Raw genomic sequence first — 14601 nt, forward strand, 5'->3', positions numbered from 1 at the left:
TGTCCAACATTGAAGACGGTTAATTTTCACCCAAGTGACATCAACAATTTAATGCATCATGCCTTTACTTCTCATTAAAATTGTATTACTGAGGCTTGGACAAATTATTTCCATGCTTGGCCTTCCATTTAAGGTTGATACTCTATAGAAGTCCTCCTATATCAGGTTTTGCCCTATCTTCAGTTATTATCCTTCTTTCTTTACCTGCTTTCAAGAAATAGAAAAAGCCTCTTTGATGTGCCAATCCAAAGTACGTGCCGATAAAAGGTAAATAATTCAATAGGCTTGTTGGGGGGGTTGATATTTGAATGCTGCAGGTTGTTTTCTTTACTCTTCGGCTTGCCTATTGAGGTCAGATGACCCTGGTAGTGACTTGTTAGAGTGTGTTTTGACTTGGAGAAAACTTCTAATAAAGGAAAGGTGGCAGAAATAGCAAAAGAAATACCAACAACGAAATAGGAAAGTCCAAATGCGTATTCTTATCAAGTCTTATGCTTGTCCAATAGCTACAAGCCTCTCTGAAAATATTTGTATGTGTGGGTGGAGGCAGGTTGCCCATTAAATTGTAAGAAGTGTTATCAGATTCATCAGGACTTGGTTGTAAATTTGACTACAGTTTTGGCTGATAGAGAAACGAGGAGGAAATATCTGATTAAACTGTGCATTGCTGCTGAGGCAACTGAGTGTTGCCATAGCAATTGAGATGAAATGTGCAAGAAGTAAGATAATTAAATCTAACCCCTTTAATAGTTTTGACAGTCAATGCACTGCCAATAGGAAAAGTTGTCTACGGTATTAAGATAAAACATATTCCTCATGGAAAGTCTTCTTACTAGAATTTTGTTGTACCCTTTCTAAATACATTGCTTTTAGGTGTCTAATTTGAATGTTCTCTTTTAATATAATCAAATACAGCTTTGACCTTGGATGCAGCTGCCTAGAACTTCTGCTGGATTATTGTATCATGGGAGTAGACATCTAAAAAATATCCATTTTTTTCCCCTCGAGTTCTTAAAAAAAGTGTACTGAAGCCAAATCTGTCATATTTGAGCTTGGAATTCAATAATATCTAGAACGTGCTGCCCTCTTCAGGAGCTGGTGCTTAAAAATACTTCAATAATTTTTTTTAGCCATTTAGAAATTATAAATATGACTTGTAATATCAAAAGTTGTATTAATAATTCTTCAGGAATAAAAACCAGATGCAGTAAAGTATTTCTAAGTTTAAATTTTCCATTACAAATCTTTTGTTAAAAAATCAATAAATGCAAAATTTTGAAATAAATTAATATTTTGGATTAACTATAAAAAATAGTTTCCTTAAAAGAAACTGCATTCACGGGGAGAATTCATAAATCAGCACAGAACTTCCAACTTCCATATTTACTATCCAAATGTTTCTATAAGAGTAAAATGTCTAAAAAAATAAGATATTCTCTTAAGATATTCTCTATGTGAAAACCTTAACTAGGATACATTTCAAATCCTAATTTTATTCTCTAGCAAAAAGTCAGCATATTTGTGAAAATCAACATTTGTAGTTTGAAATTTTAGGTAGTTTTCACTTGCAGAATGAACTCAGTATGATTATTTTCTAAAGTTTATGATACTTAAAAATAAACAAACAAACAAACAAAACCAGAAAATGACCAAAGCTTAATAACATTCATTATCAGGATATAAGAGAAACATATTTTCTTACACTCTGACATGTTCCTTTATATTAGAACTATTGAGCTTATTTTGTACTAATTATAAATGTGAAAGTAGATGTTCATTTAAAGTTTTCAAAACAAAAAATTCAATAGCAAATATCATTTCAAAATACAATTTTGTTTTCATTCTTACCCTGTGACACAATTCAAATCTTGTTTATAATAAAGAGAAAATGATAAGAAAACGCAAGATTCTTTATTATCATTTATTTTGAGTGGAAAAGAAGAAGCTTGGACTCCTAATTTTGTTTCTCAGCTTTCACATCAGATTTTTAGTTCAAGATTCCAAACAGAAAATATGCTTACATATAAATGGATAGAATGGTCATTATGCTGACTCCGGGAAAGGAGACTGCCCCTCAATTTTCCCTTAGAGTTTCAGGTACTCTACAGCTGACCCATGTGTATCAATGTAAAATTCAACAGAGCTAAAGGGTAGAAGGAAAAAATAAACACCTAATGACAATATTCCCTTGATCCTATAATATTTGTTTTGCGGGAAATAAAATGTTTTATTCTTGACTTTGAAAGTACTTATCACAGCAACTGCTTAACCCTCCAGTGTCCCAAGGCATGTGACACGAGCTGAAGGATTCTTAGACACTGATCTGTGTTCTCTGCCGTAGATTTACTTCATTTTTGTTTTGCTGCTGATGTATTGCATTTGCCAGTTATGGCCCACATGGATGGGGGTATAACAAATAATATTTTCTTTGTTTTCCAGGGTATTTATGGCACAATGATAGATTTCATCTTTCCCAGAACGGTGAGTAAAAAGCTCTTTCTATATCTGATAGTGCTGAACACAAATGAGAAAGAGTGAGTTGTTATAATAAAATATCTTTGTTAAATGTGTTGAATGATCTGAGAATTATAAGGTAGCTTATACACTTGACATGAATAGATGTTACATTCAAATTCTATAACCATTTCAGAATTCTCACCAAATATGCTAGAGGCTCTTCGAAGGGACCATAAGGTTTTGCTTTCCCTGGTGGACTGCAGGTGAATATAGTGTAGTTAATGTTTTGTTGTCTGGGATAATTTATTTTAAAATACACACAGATCTAGAAATAAGTGTGGTTCACATTCTGAGAGCAGAAAGAAAAAGCATATCTCTGATACATATTGAGACTGAGTGAATAAGAATTCTTTGGAATGTGTACTGTTACATAAAAACTGATTGTGATTTATATTTGACCAGGGCTTTGCAGCATTTGTGAATTTAAAAGTATTTGTTTTCTAAGAACGTATGTCATAACTTCCAGGCAAGTTAGCTACTGTATGATTTTGTCTAAACACATACTTTTGTTATCTTTATGCTTTATGACTTTAAAAGGTAATATTTAATTATAGTCTTTAACCATCACCTCTTTATAATTCAAATAATAATAAAAATTAATCTTATTGAGTGAGAAAAGTTGATGTAAAATGATATTGCTCAGCAAGTTATTACTGTCCCCTATGAAGTAGTCCCCCCTCCCCCTGGGTTCTTAGATATTCCATATAAAAGAAGGAATTTCTCACTGTAGGGGGGAAAAATCACTTTGAAATAAACCAATCATCAAAAAGTGCTATGTTAAGTGAAAAATTAGGGCACAAAATACAGACATTATATGTTGGGTGCTTGTGTATTGAGGGGAGAGAATATTGGGATCATATTGTAGGCTTAGAAAAAAGATTCATAACAGTAGGAATATGGGTACTTTAATAGTCTTCATTCCTTCTTCACTCTCTGAATTTCTATAGTAAATATGTACTAGTCTTATAATCAAAACAAAGGCATTTTTTGAGAAATAGGCTATTCAAAACAGTATATTTATTATTAATGAAATGTGTATATACAAAATTGAGGAAATACCTCTTTGTACCAATTTTATAATAAAAATGATTTTATACCATTTTTAAAAAAACCACCCAATCCCAGAAAAAAATTCTAAAAATATAAAATAAAAAATTAATTGGATAAAAAATAAAAGACTTACAGTGAGGGTAAAGCTATTACTTTTATTAATTTTACTCTAATACAAAAATATTGCTAAAATTCAGACATATGTGTGAAAAAAAAACACATGGAAAAACTAAAATAAAAAGATTTGCAACTTTACATCAGTTTTCAGTATATAAGAATTTGTTATTTTATGAACTTTTTTCAGAAGAACAGAAGGTCTAGCTAGAAAAAAGCTAAAACATTAAGGCAAAACTTTTCAAATAAACTCACATTTTAAATTAGATCAAATTACTCAATAATAACAGAAACTTTGATCTAAAATCTACTGTATAATTTATCCACCTATAACCAATCGTTATCTTTGTAACTTGAATGTGCAGAATTATTTTAAGATCCAAGATTAAAAGAAATTAAAGGATAGTGGACTTCTAGACAACTATAAAGAAATGTTAGCACAAGAATTGCTTTTAACCTAAAATAATGTTAGCAAATCATTAAATAATGTAAATAAACCAAAAAGTCAATAGTAAACATAAATAGTGCAACTAATAGAATATTTTTGAGATTAAAGATTTCTTCTCAAGACTAATTTATTATAGGGTGAAAATTTACCATAAAAATTTAAATTGTATTTCTATCTCATGTGTCCAGCAACTTTATCTGGAAACAAGGTGATAGTTTTAGGAGGAACCTGGGGAGCATGTGGGGGGGGGGGTGCTCTAACGAGCACCTTTCTATATTTGATAATGCTGAACACAAGTGAGAAAAGTGTATTGTTATCATAAAAGTGGAGTAGCTAATGCTATTCACATTAATACTTCCTAAATCCTCACTTCCAGAACCTCCTGTGTGATTGTCTAGCTCACAAACTAAAAGGGATACTATAAAAGCTTAGAGGGACAAGAGAGGAATGCATTGAAAAGCTAAAGTCGTTTTGTACCCATTCCCCAGAAGTAAATTGAGGGACTAAGACCAGTTGTATGATTTTGAGTAAGATATTTCATAGACTTGGTTTTAAAATTCCTGCTGTGTTGAATCAGGGAGTTATACTGGAAGATTTTTTATAAAATCTAAATTCCTTTCTAGCCCTGGGATTTTGCAATAAAATGATATATCCTTAAACTTACTATACAGAAAATGAGATAATACTGTGAGATTTGGAGTTGTTGGGATGAAAAAGGTTTTAATGACTAAAAGGGCAAATTTCATTCATTTGCAAAATTCACTTATATTGAAGGTCTCATTCAAATTATATTGCATAAAAGAAGGATTGTGCATTGTGTATTTTGATAACCTTACTTCCATATAATTATTTTTTTAATGTACCTTAAAATTTAATCTGAATTTTCTCACTTTGCTTTGAATGAGATAACACTGTATATTATGTGTGAGAGAAAATTCTAGCATTAGCCTTTGCAAAGACTGGAAGTCCAAATTCCTACATGTATTTGTATATGGAAATGTATATTTTTAATAATTTCATGCTGCCAAGATACTAATCTGCTAGATTGGAGAATCAAAATTCATAATTCTATTTTTTGTGTCCACTCTATACCACCTTTAGTACAACTAGCATATCATGACATTTTGGAAAGCAAATAAACAAAATTAACCCTCTGTCCATAACCAGTGCAAGGTCAATATAATAAATTATTGGATAAATAAAACATTTGCTCATTCAAACTCTTTCGTTTTGATTTGTAAGTGTGCAAATTTAAGCACACAGCCATTCTAAATTACTTGGTGAACTGAATTGAAATGTAGATATATGTTTTGTTGACATGCGTCTATTAAAGCTGAACTTTTTGCATAACACATGGATGCAGACAATAGTGTGGGGAAGGCCTGGGGGGATGGATGTGGGGTGGAGGGGATCAATGGGGGGAAAAGGGAACATCTGTAATACTTTCAACAATAAAGATAAATTTTAAAAAATAAAATAAATAAGCTGAACTTTAAATAGAATAAATTTTCAGCAGTACCAAGTTTTTAAAATAGTTTAGTGATAAATGCCAACTATTTAAATAAAACAAATTTCTCAGTATAATTAATCTGCATTTCAACAAAAGAGATCTTTCCTTTCATTCCCTATTCTGGCTGTAGTCAATGAACAAAGATTGAATGCATATTTCCGTGAAAAGTCACATCATCTAGTTTTCAATCAATGACATAATATACTTTATTTCTGAGAACATTAAAAAAATGTTCTTATTTCATTAATGACAAAAATTCTAAATTGGAGTTAACTGTAGCCAGTAGTCATTTTGCCACCTATCTTTTAAAATTCCACAACATTTTCCAGTTTACCCAATGCCAATTTTTAGGTCAGATGATAGTAATATTAAATCATTATTAATTGGCCAACAGATTGGTTACGTTTAAGATTTTGAATAAAGCAAAGATAAAAACAGTCCTCTCCTTTTCCTTCAATTAAAATTTCGTGTAATTATTCTTGTAGATTATAGATCTCTTTTGGGATTCCCAGTTTCAAACAAACATTTTGGTTCATTTCACAAGAATAATATTCATCTTAATTAGCAAAAAACAATTGATAGGCTTTTTACAAGAGGGAGTTCATTCTGTGCACTGATTACTGCCACTAGATTATCCCTTAAAAAAAAAAAAAAAAAAAAAAAGCCCTGCTTTAAAAGCAGTTGGTTGAATATGTTGTCTGTTAGTAGCCATTGCTTTGAAGACTGGATATCTTTCCTGATGAGTGGTTAATAGATTTTGTTTTAACCTCCAAACTTTCCTAAGCAATATCCAAAGCTGGCTTCCGAAATGATTTATTACCATTTTATATCAGTTCAAATACACAAATCAAAATGATGAAATAAATAAAAAGACATTTCTGGTGTGTTATTGAATTGTTTTACATGGTTTATAAGGTTAAAATAATTGCTTCTTATTTTTAAAGGGAAAATGTGTTTTTTAATATTTAGTAGCTAAAAATAAAATTCTTAATACAGAATAAGAAATAACAAATCATAAATGTCTGAGTCCCCAGTGACCTTTCAAGCTCTCTGTCTACCCTTTTAAAATTCCTTAACCTTCTTTAAGCAAAGCTAAATGTTATCCTAAATTTTCTCTATCCCTTGCTTTTCCCTGTAATTATTTCTCATGTATTTGAATCACTAAACATATTATTGTTTGGTTTACATGTTTGCAATAATATGTAAATGAAAATATATGTATTGTAACTTCTCCATTCAACATATCTTCCTGAGTTTCAACCATCTGCAGCACATAAATACAATTCATTAGTTTATACAGTTTTATAGTATTCCATTCTATGACATCAATACTGACGGATATTTGGGTTGCTTTCAGTTTTTATTTTTGTCTTTTACTGTATCATATGCTGCTGTGAACATTGTGAACATGTATAAGTGGAAATGTATAAAAATTTCTCCAGGGCAAGTGGTTCTTAACCTAGAATGATTTTGACCCCAGGGAGTATTTGTTAATATATGGAAATATTTTTGGTTTCAAAACTTGGGTGATGCTACTGGTTTGTAGTTGGCAGAGTCCAAGGGTGCTCTAAACATCCTATAGGACACAGGACAGCCCCCACAACAAAGAAATATCTGAGCTAAGATGTCAATCATGCAAGGCTGAGAAACTGCTTTAGAATATATGATTGAAGATGAAATTACTGAGTCATAGAAAATTTCATATTAATTAGATAATCCCTAACTGTTGTACACCCCTACCAGGAGTGTAGAGATAAGTGTTCCAACAAGTGCTGCATTCTTGTTAGCACTTAATATTGTCAGGTACTTTTGGTTTTTTTTAATCCATTTTGTGAATATGAAACAAAAACTTCTCATAGTTTCTACCATAGTCTGTCTTAGTAATTTTAGAACTGGAATTACAAAACAGAATCTCAGGCACCGTGAGAATTTATTGGTTGATGGGTCCCAAGGAAGGCTGACTCTGGGCCTTAATTCCAGTTATTAAACATTCTAGGGGGTCCATGAACCAGTAAATTGCCTTTGCTTATTTGAGTTGTTTCTGTAACTTGCAACCAAAACGGTCCTGATAAGTACACTTTTATAAAGAAATTAAATTCTGAGATGTTTTCCCTGCATGCTGATAGTTATAGAAGGCAATGGGTGAATAACAACTTTAATACCTTTTTCACCACAAGGGAAGGGAATTTGAAAGAGTCCCTGGGTGAGGTCTTTAGAAGCCCTGCCTTGACCAGAATGTACCTGCTCTCTCCGATTTATTCCAGAGGTGGGTCAAAGTAGGAAGAATTACCTAAGATTCTTTTTTATGGCAAGGTTTAGGACCACTAGTATGTAGACAATTAAACTTCTGGTGTTTAGAGGGATTCTAACAAGAAGCCCTCCCTAGATGTAATATTATTTCCAGTCACTTTCTACCTGAGATTTTGCATAACCTGAATGAAAGAGGAAGGGACTGTACATTAAGAGAAGAATGTAAAAATTATGGACATCATGGGGCGAGAAACAAGATGGCACGTAGGTAACAGCTGCACCCGCTGCCTCCCGCAACCACATCAGAATCACAACTAAGATACAGAACCACCAGCACTCAGAGCCTCCTGAGATCTGGCTGCACAGAAGCCCCACAACCAGGGAACTGAAGAAGCACCGAGACCAGGAGGAGACGCGGGCGGGTCGGGGCTGAATCAGAGACTTGGCTACAGGCCCACACCCGGTGCCACCGGTTAAACCCGGGAGGGAATCTCGGCAGTGGGGGTTTCCTGGAGGAGGGAGGGGTCCCAGCCCCACAGCAGGCCCCCAGCCCAGGGCTCCAGGCCGGGAAGAGACGTCCCCATAGCTTCGGGCTGTGAAACCAGCGGGGACTGTCCCTGAGGGTTGCGGAGGCTGCGGGAGCCCCAGCAGCTCCTCCTAAAGGGCCCGGCACGGACTCACTCGGACGCTCCCTCTGAGCCCAGCGCCGGGCAGCAGCCTGAAAGGACCCGGGACACTCGGGGAGGAACTAACCTGCCTGAGACCCGGGCGAGAGGCGGAGGGGCGGCTTCCTCGCAGGCAGAAGGGCTGGCGGAGGCCATGGCTCCTGTGGCGAGTCCTCCCAGCACACGGCTGGCAGGCAGGCGCCATGTTTGAATCCCCAGCGCCTGACTCTCACCTTTGGCCCCGCCCCGTGATTCCCGGAGGCCCCGCCCCTCCCCACCTGCAGCTCATCCAGGCCATTTCCAGGGGCTTTTCTGTGCAAGTGGCCTCTAGAGCCTCATGCTTAGGACTTTCCTAAGATCTCTCAAACAAGCAGCAGCGGGCCCCATACGGCTTGATAAGCGGCCCCAGGCCTGGCACCAGGGGCAGCCTGCATTGGCTCATAGCTTGGCCTCTCCTGGGCACCTCCAAGCCCAGCACAAGTAGCAGCCAACTTCTGTTTGCTGTGTAGCTCATGCGGGGTGGCCCTGGGCAAGGCACTGGCACAGGCTGACTTTGCACCTCCCAGGAGGCCCCAGAGACAGTGCACCTGATGGTCAGACTCGGCCATGCTGGATTACAACCCCACCACATCCACGAGTGACACACTCAAGGGGCGCAGTTGGTGAACACCAAAGCCCCACTGAAATAAATCCTACTCCATAGGGGTGTCTCCAGCACAGCAGCTCTTTGGCTGTAGTTGCAGCTGGTCCTCACAGCCGATTGGCCTGGGAGTCAATTCCTCCCAGTGACGCCAACAGCAACCAAGGCTCAACTACAACAGGACAGTGCACACAGCCCACACAGGGGAGCACCTAGAAGGCCCAGCTCAGGGACTGGGGAGGCCGAGCCACTGGACCCTACAGGTCACCTGCTACACAAAGCCACTCTACAAATTCCAGAAGACATAGCATCTCTACCTAATACATAGAAACAAACACCTGGAAGCAGCCAAATGTGGAGGCAAAGAAACATGTCACAAAGGAAAGAACAGAAGAAATCTCCAGAAGAGGAGCTAAATGAAATAGATCCAAGCATGCTAACAGATACAGAGTTCAGAATTTTGTTTATAAGGATGCTCAACCATATTAGTAAGAGTATGATGAAAATAACTGAGAAAATCCATGACATAATAAAGGACCAATTTGAAATGAAGGCTACAGGAACTGAAATGAAGAATAATTTACAGGGAATCAACAGTAGAGTAGAGGGCACTGAGAATCAAATCAGCAATTTGGAACATGAGGAAACAAAAAGCACTCAACCAGAAGATCAAAAGGAAAAAAGAATCCAGAAATATGAAGATAGCATAAGGAGCCTTTGGGACAACTTCAAGTGGCTCAGAATTCATATTATTGGGATGCCAGAAGGAGAAGAAAGAGACCAAAAAATTGAAAACCTATTTGAAATAATAATTACAGAAAATTTTCCCTACCTGGGGAAAGAAATAGGCTTACAAGTCCAGGAAGCACAGAGAGTCCCAAACAAGAGGAACCCAGAGGCCCACAGCAAGACACATCATAATTAAAATGCCAAACATTAAAGACAAAGAGAGAATCTTAAAAGCAGCAAGAGAAAAGCAGTCAGCTACCTACAAGGGAGCCCCCATACGACTGTCAGCTGATTTCTCAACAAAAACCTTGCAGGCCAGAAAGGAGTGGCAAAAATTGTCAGCAAAGTGATTAAAAGCAAGAACCTACAACCAAGATTACTCTACCCAGCAAAGCTATCATTTAGAATTGAAGGTCAGATAAAGAGCTTCTCAGACAAGAAAAAGCTAAAGGAGTTCATCATCACCAGGCCAGCACTACAGGAAATGTTGAAGGGTCTTCTTTAAGAAGAAGCTAATGAACAAAAGAATCTGATGAGCTGAATGGATCCAGAGACATTGACACATGCAACATATGATCATATTTCAGAGGAAAGAGGGAAGGGGGGTGGAGTGTGGGAAGAGATTAACCAAAGAAGTTATATGCATATATGCATAACCCATGGACACAGTAAATAATGGGGTGAAGGCCTGGGGAGGAGGTGTGAGCGAGGTGGGGGGAGTCAACTGGGGGGGGAAAATGGGACACCTGGATACTTTCAACAATAAAGATAAATTTTTAAAAAATTATGGAGCATTTTCTGCTATGTTAAGCGCCTGCCTGGTCCATTTTAATTTATTTACTAGTTAGGTGTTACAGGCTGAGTTGTCCCCCCAGTTCCCAGAATACACATGTTGAAGTCCAAACCCCAGACCTCAGAATATGACTATAGCTTCAGATAGCCCTTAAAGAAGTTACTAAGGTTAAACAAGGTCATTGGGGTGAGCTCTGATCCAATATGACTGGTGTCCTTTTAAGAAGAGATTAGGACAACCTGAAACTAATACAAAATAATATGAATGTAAACTGTAATTGAAAAAAATTAAAAATTTAAAAAAGAAGAAGAGATTAGGACAGACACACAGAGAGAAAGACCACATAAAGATGCAGGGTGAAGACCGCCATCTACAAACCAGGGAGAGAGTTCTCAAAGGAAACAACCCTGTCTGTCAAATCTCCCAAATATCTGCTTTACTCTCTGTTCCAACTATTACTACCTTAGTTTAGGCTTTCCTTTTCTTGTTTGAAATATACCAGTGACCACCAGCTTTCATCATTCAAAATCAAGCATTCGTAGTCATGCCACTTGATTGTGACAGCAAAATCTGCTGGGGACTCTCTTCTCATCCCCAGTACATCGTCCATGGTTCCTAAACCTGGCTGTGCATCAGAATTTTGGGTGGCATATTTTTAATTGCAGATTTTCAGGCTCCTGAAGTCTTATTCTGTTGAATAATAATCTACAGGCATGTGGATGAGAAATGGGTGTTTTTTTTACTATGTTCCTAAGTTGATCTTATGACTAATGGACATCTGTTACTTTAATTTGACCGCCTTTTTGTTAATGATCATGTGACAGCTTACCCATAATTTCTTACTTCAGCCTTTTGTGCACTGTTTCTTCTTGCCTTCCATTATCACAGTGTTTTATGAATGATAAATCTAGTAACACTTTTTTGAAGTTGATTCTTTTCTATTAACGGTGTATTTCAAGAATTTTCTTGTTAAAGATCCATATCTATTTTACGTTACAATATATCTGTCTTCCGAGAAGTTACAGAAATACCATAAAGTCACTTTAATATATACAACAGTAAAAATAAATGAAGCTTATCCAGTGTGTTCTCTGCATGTAAAACTGGTGTTTCAGCACGAGGATGTCCCCTTCACTCCTCCCTCCAATTATGTGAAAGAACTGGCTGAAGCATCCACTTCTCTTGTAGTTATTTTGTGACCTGGCCTATTCATAGTGCTACAAATTGTGTGGTAGGATCACAAGTGAAAGTGGGTTTAGAGATCACCTTAAAAAAGAAGAGTGTAATGTCTCAAATTCTACTATAATCCTTAATATTATAAACTCACATATGCCCTTATCATTTGGCAAACATCTAAAATGTTTTACCCTGAAAAGAAAAATTATACTTCTCTTCTGACTTTAAATCAAAAAGGCTTCAAGGCTGAAGCAATGGGTCTTTGTTCTACTCATAGATAGGAAAACTGACTCTAGGAAAAAATAACAAATAATGACAACCCTTAAGAAAAACTTGCCAAACTGATTGATTCAATGAATATTTGTTTTGTGTCTTTTATATCAAGCATTACATAATATAAGAAGATTAAAACATGACATGATTCTTCATGTTTTGGAGATTTCAATTTAGTCAATAAAACTCCTAGTTTGGAGGGGGGGAAGTGGGGTCCTTTCACAAGCCTGGAATGGGGGAGAGAGGTAGAGCGGGCGAATAGAGGTCTTGCCCAAATGACGCTTCCTGAAGGGACCACTTACCCTGTGCTCAGACGTCAACAGCCAGGAGGACCCTGAAACTTGGATAAACAAATGAGCATTACGTCTTTCAGTACAGTCTTTGCTGTCCGTGCATACTTTGTAAAAGGCTGTTAGAAAACCTAAATATTATCCATGGCCTCCTCTTCCTGTTCTCAATGTAAACATTTACGTATGCATTGCACAAATATTTTATTGAAAGTACTTATACAATAAGGCCCCTTAAGCAGCCTGAAAGGGCTCAGTTTGAAGTGATAGACTAACCAATCTCCTGGCCCTTGGGTTGTTTCTTCCTGGCTCCTATTTCTAACATTGTGGATTCTTTGGATTATAATTTTGACCACATAGAACAAGAAGATTTTAGTGTTTCCAAACTTGGTTAGCATCTCCAGGAAGAGCAAGCTTATTATTTCTTCTATCAAGATATTGTATATTTGAAAAATTCTGACTACAATGGGTTCTGTTTTTAAATGGAAAAATGCCTCATTGAGCTGCATCTTAATTCAGCTTCTTTGGGCCATTTGGAATAAAGCTGATGCCTCTTCCACATAGGTTTTAATTCAAAAAAAATAGGTGAGACTTTTATTAAGTCTTAGTAAAGAAGACTTGGAAAATGGAAAGAATAGGTATAAGAAAGAAATAGCCATATTCCCAGTACCCAAGGCAACCACACTTAAAATTTTTATATACCTCTTTCTAGACTTTTTCTTCAAAGAGTTTTGGTTCACTGTTATTTTACAGAATTCATCATCACATACTTAAAACATACACACACACATAACATGATTTTGTTTCCTTCTACTGGGGGAAATCTGCTGCACAGGATCCGTGGGCAGTGCTGAGGAAGACAGGCCTGAGGTCACAGTCCAGCATGGTCACTTGCGAGCTTACGTTGTCTGGGCTTGTTACACAATCTCTTTCAGCCTAAGTTTTCTCATCTGTAACCAGAACCCGCTTCTTGCAGCTGTGACTAGCATTAATTAATGTAAAATGTCAAAAATCTTGTTAGCAAATAATAAATGCTGAGTAATAATCAAAATTATTATTATGTTTGTAGTATTCTGGTATAGCTATCAAATATAACAAAGTTCCCGCTGAAGCACCTCAGTTCTTTCAGCCTTTCTCATAGGAGATGCAGGCTGCTCAATACTGAAAGTTTTATAATCTTTCCATTTATAGCTTCCTTAAAATGTTGCTCTCAGAACTGAACATGGTAATTGAAAGAACTTGAAATAGAATCAGAGTATGTCCTCCATTACTCTATGCAATCCTAAACTTATTCAGGCAGCCTAAATATTTTTTCTTCCCCCTCTCCCTCCCTCCCTTTCCTCCTCTCTCCCTCCCTCCCCCTCCCACCCTCTCCCCTCCCCATCCCTTCCCCTCCCTTCCCCCTCCCCTGCCCCTCTCCCTCCCTTCCCCCCCACTCCCCTTCTCCTCCCTCTCCCTCCACTCCCTCTCTCCTCCCTCTCTCCTCCCTCTCCCTCCCTCTCTCTCCCTCCCTTTCCTCCTCCCTCCCTCCCTCTCCCTCCCACCCTCTCCCCTCCCCATCCCTTCCCCTCCCTTCCCCCTCCCCTGCCCCTCTCCCTCCCTTCCCCCCACTCCCTCTCTCCTCCCTCTCCCTCCCTCTCTCTCCCTCCCTTTCCTCCTCCCTCCCTCCCTCTCCCTCCCACCCTCTCCCCTCCCCATCCTTTCCCCTCTCTTCCCCCTCCCCTCCTCCTCTTCTCCCCCTCCCTCCCACTCCCTCTCTCCCTCTCCTTCCCTTCTTTCCCCCTCTCCCTCCCTTCCCCCCACTCCCCCTCTCCCTTCCTCCCTCTCCCTCCCTCTCCCTTCTTCTCCTTCTCCTGTCCCTGCCTCAGCTTCTGCCCCCCCTTCCTCCTCCCCCATCTCTTCTCCCTCCTCCTTCTTGTAACCCCCCTATACCATTGATTTCACTACCAAGTGAAGCTACTCTTTTTTCCCCATGAGTACTGTTGCTAAGCCACAGATCCTTCAAATCAAATTCAGGCAGTTGGTGTTTTGGTCCCAAGGTAGGTGCGCAATATTACTCCAACCAAATCACATATTGTTAGATTCTGTCCATTTTTCAGTTAAGAACTTTTAGATCCCGATCTATAATCGAACCTCTTTATTTACTCAC

General features: G+C 37.8%; 1 protein-coding gene across 1 annotated transcript in view; it reads left to right on the forward strand.

The window, feature by feature from the left end:
- Window positions 1-14601, forward strand: part of ADGRL2 (adhesion G protein-coupled receptor L2) — a 489292-nt gene that overhangs the window by 275614 nt on the left and 199077 nt on the right. Inside the window, exon 3 of the mRNA XM_016220628.2 lies at window positions 2440-2481. The gene's annotated coding sequence lies outside the window, so the exon portion shown is untranslated. The remainder of the gene's footprint in view (window positions 1-2439; window positions 2482-14601) is intronic.

The sequence above is a fragment of the Miniopterus natalensis genome, chromosome 9 (assembly GCF_054644295.1).
Source record: "Miniopterus natalensis isolate mMinNat1 chromosome 9, mMinNat1.hap1, whole genome shotgun sequence".
Classification (NCBI taxonomy): Eukaryota; Metazoa; Chordata; class Mammalia; order Chiroptera; family Miniopteridae; genus Miniopterus; species Miniopterus natalensis.